Here is a 5763-nt window from a genome sequence, read left to right as displayed (position 1 = left end):
TTCTGTAATAAAAAAAAACTACATTTCATACATTTCATTGTAAACATAAACATCGGACGGTGAGAACAGAGGATTTTTACCACCAGCCAATGTGATGACATCACAGAAGCTCTCGCCATTCAAACTTCCTGCCAGTTCATTGTGAACGCTTTAACCTATTTTATATCCAACAAGGTTCTTCTTTCCTGATTTTATATACATTTTTTTATTGCTAAAAGTAAGTGACCAAACTACAGGGTTTTTAGGGAAGGGTATAACATGTCTAAAGTGCTGAAAGTTTCCAAAAGCACAGTGGTCTCATCATTGGGTTATGGAAAAAAATATAGAACTACCCAGAATTGGCCTAGAGCTGGCCATCTGACCAAACTGAGCAACCGGGTAAGAAGGACCTTGTTCAAGGAGGTGACCAAGAACCCAATGACCACTGACAGAATTACAGTGTTCCTAGGCTGAGATGGGAGAACCTGCCAGAAGGACAACCGTCTCTAGAGCACTTTACCAATCTGGGCTTTATGGGAGAATGGCCAGACGGAAGCCACTCCTAAGAAAAAGGCACATGACAGCAGGCCTGAAGTTTGCAAAAAGGCAAGTAAAAGACTGAGAGCATAAGGCAAAATAATCTGTGGTCTGATGACACAAACATTTAACTATTTGGCCTGAATGCAAAGCTCTATGTCTGGAGAGAAAAAAACAGGAACAGTTCAATCACCTGTCGAACACTATCCCTACCATGAAGTATGGTGGTGGCAGCGTAATGCTTTTCAGTGGCAGGTACTGGGAGACTGATAAGGATATAGGGAACAATGAATGAAACCAAATTAGGGCTGACCCCATTTTTAGTCTACTGGTTGATTGTTTCGTCGATAGGTTGTTGGTCGACTGAGATTTCTTTAGGTGTGCAGTCACAAATATATATATATATTGGGGTTTTTTGTCACGGTGCACAAGACATCTGCCTGATTCACGCCTGTCTTGGTGGACTAATCCTTTCCGGAGGCCACGGGGATGGTACAGTCAAACACTCTAAATTTAAAATTGTAAATGGTTATATTATGTAAGAATAATGGTTCAACACTAATAAATATAATATTATTTTATAACAAATGGTTATAAAGCATAATGTTCAGTGCGCCGTTGAATTGGCGCCATTTCTGTGCTCTGTGCGTAATAGCAAAGTTAACCATCATATTGGTGTTGTTTACACTATTCCTAACGGGCAGAAGAATAATATCGTAATCTTAACAGCACCTGTTTGTCACACATAATATGCATGCAGCTCTGGCTCCTATACCCTCCTTTTTCTTTATCTCATGCTTCTTGTTGTTATGATCATCATTATAATAATGTCATTATCATGCTTCTTATAATAGTCTTCTATAACCACCATTGATGCTTAAGAGCACATCCTGTTTCATCTTAATACTGTAATATTAATCAATCATTCATTCATCACACAAATCATTCTTACTTTGGAATTTTTTTATTTCACCAGGCAAGTCAGTTAAGAACAAATTCTTATTTTCAATGACAGCCTAGGAACAGTGAGTTAACTGCCTTGTTCAGGGGCAGAATGACAGATTTTTACCTTGTCAGCTCGGGGATTTGATCTTGCAACCTTTCGTTACAAGTCCAACGCTCTAACCACTAGGCTACCCCATGCCCCATGCAATCAAGCATTTTGGTTTTAACATAAAAGAACAAAAGGAGCTTTGGATAATTAGCCTAAACAATAAATAAACCGGCATAAACAATACATAAACCGCAATTCACAAATGCATGCAACTGTTTTACTCTTTGCTGTAATAAAGGCTTTATATATTTTTACAAAAAATGAATTTAGTGTTGTTTACACTGTTCCAAACATGTTTCAAGGGTTGAGGGAGTAGGGAATGTTTTTATGTTTTGTGTTTATGTTTTTTTACTTTATTTTTTAGTCAGAGGAACAAGTAAGAAACAAAATGGCTGTAATTATGGTGCAGCTTCAGCACGGACAGCGGTGATAAACACTTGCTGTGCTGTGGTGCCTGTTCGCTGCAGTAGGGAGGAGAGAGAGACAACGTGCGCCAGTCACATAGGCACTCGCTGTCATTTCTTTTTAACACAATGTGGCCATCGGGCCACATCATTTGTGTGTCTTAATTATTTCATCAAATGGTGCGCTTAAAGCATCAGACAAGCTTAGTGCATATAGTTGATTTTATTCAAACACATATGGAAAAATACACGTTTAAACATTTCGACCAATCGATTGGTCGAAAAAACAGACGACTCTCGGTCAACTAATTTATTAATGTTTTTGTTGGGAAAAGCTCTAAGGCAAATAAAGGCAAATCCTTAATGAGAACATGCTTCAGAATGCAAACGACCTTAGACTGGGGTGAAAATTTACTTTGCAACAGGACAATGACCAAGCAACGCTGGAATGACTTCAGAACAAGAATATGAAAGTCCTTGAGTGGCCCAGCTAAAGCCCAGACTTGAATCCCATTGAAAATCTGTGGAAAGACTTGAAGATTGGTGTTCACTACTGCTCCCCATCAAACTTAACAGAGCTTGAAAAAAAGCTGCAAGGAAGAATGGGAGAAAATCCCCAAATCCAGATGTAAAAAGCTGATACAGACATACCCAAGATGACGCGAAGCTGTAATCACAGCCAAAGGTGCCTCTACAAAGTATTTACTCAATGGTGTTATTGACTCAAGGATGTGAATACTTATGTAAATGAGTTATTTCTGTACTTCATTTTCAATAAAAATGCAAACATTTCTATAAACGTGCTTTCACTTTGTCATTATGGGGTATTGTGTGTAGATGGGTGAGGAAAAAAAGATTCAGTTTTCAGGCTGTAACAACAAAATGTGTAATAAGTCAATACTTTCCGAAGGCTCTGTAGACAAGTTCACAATCATATATCAGTCATAGTAAGACCCCAGAAATGTTGCATATGCACAAGGTGCACCTGTGTAATGATCATGCTGTTTAATCAGCTTCTTGATATACCACACCTGTCAGGTGGATGGATTATCTTTGCAAAAGAGAAATACTCTAACAGTGATGTTAACAAATTTGTGCACAGAATTTGAGAGAAATAAGCTTTTTGTGGGTATGGAACATATCTGGTTTATTTTATTTCAGCTCATGAAACATGGGACCAACACTTTACATGTTGTGTTTGTATTTTTGTTCAGTGTATGTTGGCTAGGCCTTCTGTAAATAAATAATTTCACCTTATTAGCGTAAAATATACGGTCAGGTCCATAAATATTGGGACATTGACTAAGTTATTATCATTTTGGCTTTGTACGCCACCACAATGGATTTGAAAGGAAAGTGCAGACTTGCAGCTTTAATTTGAGGGATTTACATCCAAATCGGGTGAACGGTGTAGGAATTACAGCACTTCTTATATGTGGTCCCCCCCAATTTCAGGGGCTCAAAAGTAATTGGACAAACGAACAATTATAAATTAAATTGTGAGATTTAATACTTGGTTGCAAATAATTTTCAGTCACTGACTGACTGAAGTCTGGAACCCATATACATCACCAGATGCTGGGTTTCTTCCCTGGTGATGCTCTGCCAGGCCTTTACTGTAGCTGTGTGAAATGCATGCTCAATTGGATTCAGGTCAGGTGATTCTTATTTTCTATGACAGCCTAGGAACAGTGGGTTAACTGCCTTGTTCAGGGGCAGAACCACAGATTTGTATCTTGTCAGCTCAGGGATTCGATCTTGCATCCTTTCAGTTACTAGTCCAACACTGTAACCACTAGGCTACCTGCCGCCCCAATCCACATCTTTGTGAAGTCTTCTCTTGAATGTTGACTTTGGCACAGATACGCCTACCTCCTGGAGGGTGTTCTTGATCTGGCCAACTGTTGTGAAGGTGATTTTCTTCACCAGAGAAAGAATTCTTCTGTCATCCACCACAGTTGCTTTCCGTGGTCTTCCGGGCTTTTTGGTGTTCCGGAGCTCACCAGTGCGTTCTTTCTTTTTAAGAAGTACCAAATAGTTGATTTGGCCACACCTAATGTTTTTGCTGTCTCTCTGATGGGTTTGTAATGATGGCTTGCTTCACTGGCAGTGACAGCTCTTTGGACTTCATATTGAGGGTTAACAGTAACAGATTCCAAATGCAAATGCCACACTTGAAATCAACTCTAGACCTTTTATCTGCTGACTTGTAAATGAGCTAATGAGGGAATAACACACCTGGCCATGGAACAGCTGAGCAGCCAATTGTCCAATTACTTTTGATCCCTTAAAAAGGGGGGACCACAAAAAGTGCTGTAATTCTTACACTGTTCCCCCGATTTGGATGTAAATACCCTCAAATTAAAGCTAAAGTCTGTACCTTCAGCTCATATTCATTATTTAATTTCAACTCCAATATGCTCTGGTAGACCGCTAAAAATAATAATAACTTGGTCAATGTCCAAATATTTATGGACCTGACTGAATATCCTATAGACTATGCAGAGCCGTGGTCGGGTCCATTCGGATCTATCAGCTGTAGTTCCATAGACCCGAGATCCGATGACAATCAAGCAGGACCCACCCTGACCTGAGGGACAGGTTAGAATTTCAGACCAGAACGGCCCGGGTCTCGGGTATATTGGGTCCACCCGGACCTTGAAGACCTCTAATTGACACTCAAAGTTAACAATATGAGTGTATTGTTATGTCATGATCTGCTTGTAAACTGTGTAAAATGTTGTCAACTATCCTTCAACTGAATTATAAATACAAACAGTTCCAACTGTCTGTGTGGCTCCTCTTCTTCATTAAAAGTGTATTATGTTGGTAGATTGTCTTTATCGGATGACAAGTCAGTATAGTAACATTATGATAATAAAGGATAACAGATGTTATACACTGTTGAAATAATATAACATCACACTGCTGATATAAATATAATGTAATGATAGCTGTCTTGTTTTGGTTGAGAAATCTATATGCATTTGTTTTACTTGAATTCTGTCTGTCGAGATGTCTCTATGACATCACCACGTCAGTATAGGAAACTGGGAGCTTGTTACACGGACAGTGATGGAGTGAAGACATGTTGAAGTTTACCTCCGAGTCTCATTAATTCAGTATAATATCCTAACTTAGCACACGTTGTACGTATAGGATTTGAACAATGGCGACGAGGATAACGTTTGAAAAAACGATAGTTAAAATCTGAAAAGCGAGTTAGTGTCGTCAAGATGGAAAACGCTTTGCCGAAATGTGACTGCGACAGTGAGCCTGCTACGCTCGGTCCATGCTGGACCAGGTGGTTGATGACGTTTGAGCTGTTCGCGGATGGTAAACGATCAAATCAAATCCAGTATTTGTCACATGCGCCGAATACGACAGGTGTAGACCTTACAGTGAAATGCTTACTTTCAAGCCCTTAACCAACAATTCAGTTTTAAGAAAATACCTAAAAAAAAGAAAGGTAAGAGATAAGAATAAGAAATCATTAAAGAGCACCTGTATATAACAATAGCGGGGCAATATACAGGGGGTACCAGTACAGAGGCAATGTGGAGGCTATATACAGGGGGTACCTGAACAGAGTCAACGTCAATGTGCGGCCACCGCTGTCTAGGTAATTGAGGTAATATGTACATGTAGGTAGAGTTTTAAAGTGACTATGCATAGATAATATGCATACAATACTGTACGGTGACGTTGATGCGGTTACAAAACAACGGAGGAGAGCTTTGCTTCTACATCATGCAGGGATAGATGTGCAGGACATTTTCTCCAAACTCG

The sequence above is a fragment of the Salmo salar genome, chromosome 02, assembly GCF_965601325.2.
Source record: "Salmo salar chromosome 02, fSalSal1, whole genome shotgun sequence".
Classification (NCBI taxonomy): domain Eukaryota; kingdom Metazoa; phylum Chordata; class Actinopteri; order Salmoniformes; family Salmonidae; genus Salmo; species Salmo salar.
This window is presented reverse-complemented; position numbering follows the sequence as displayed.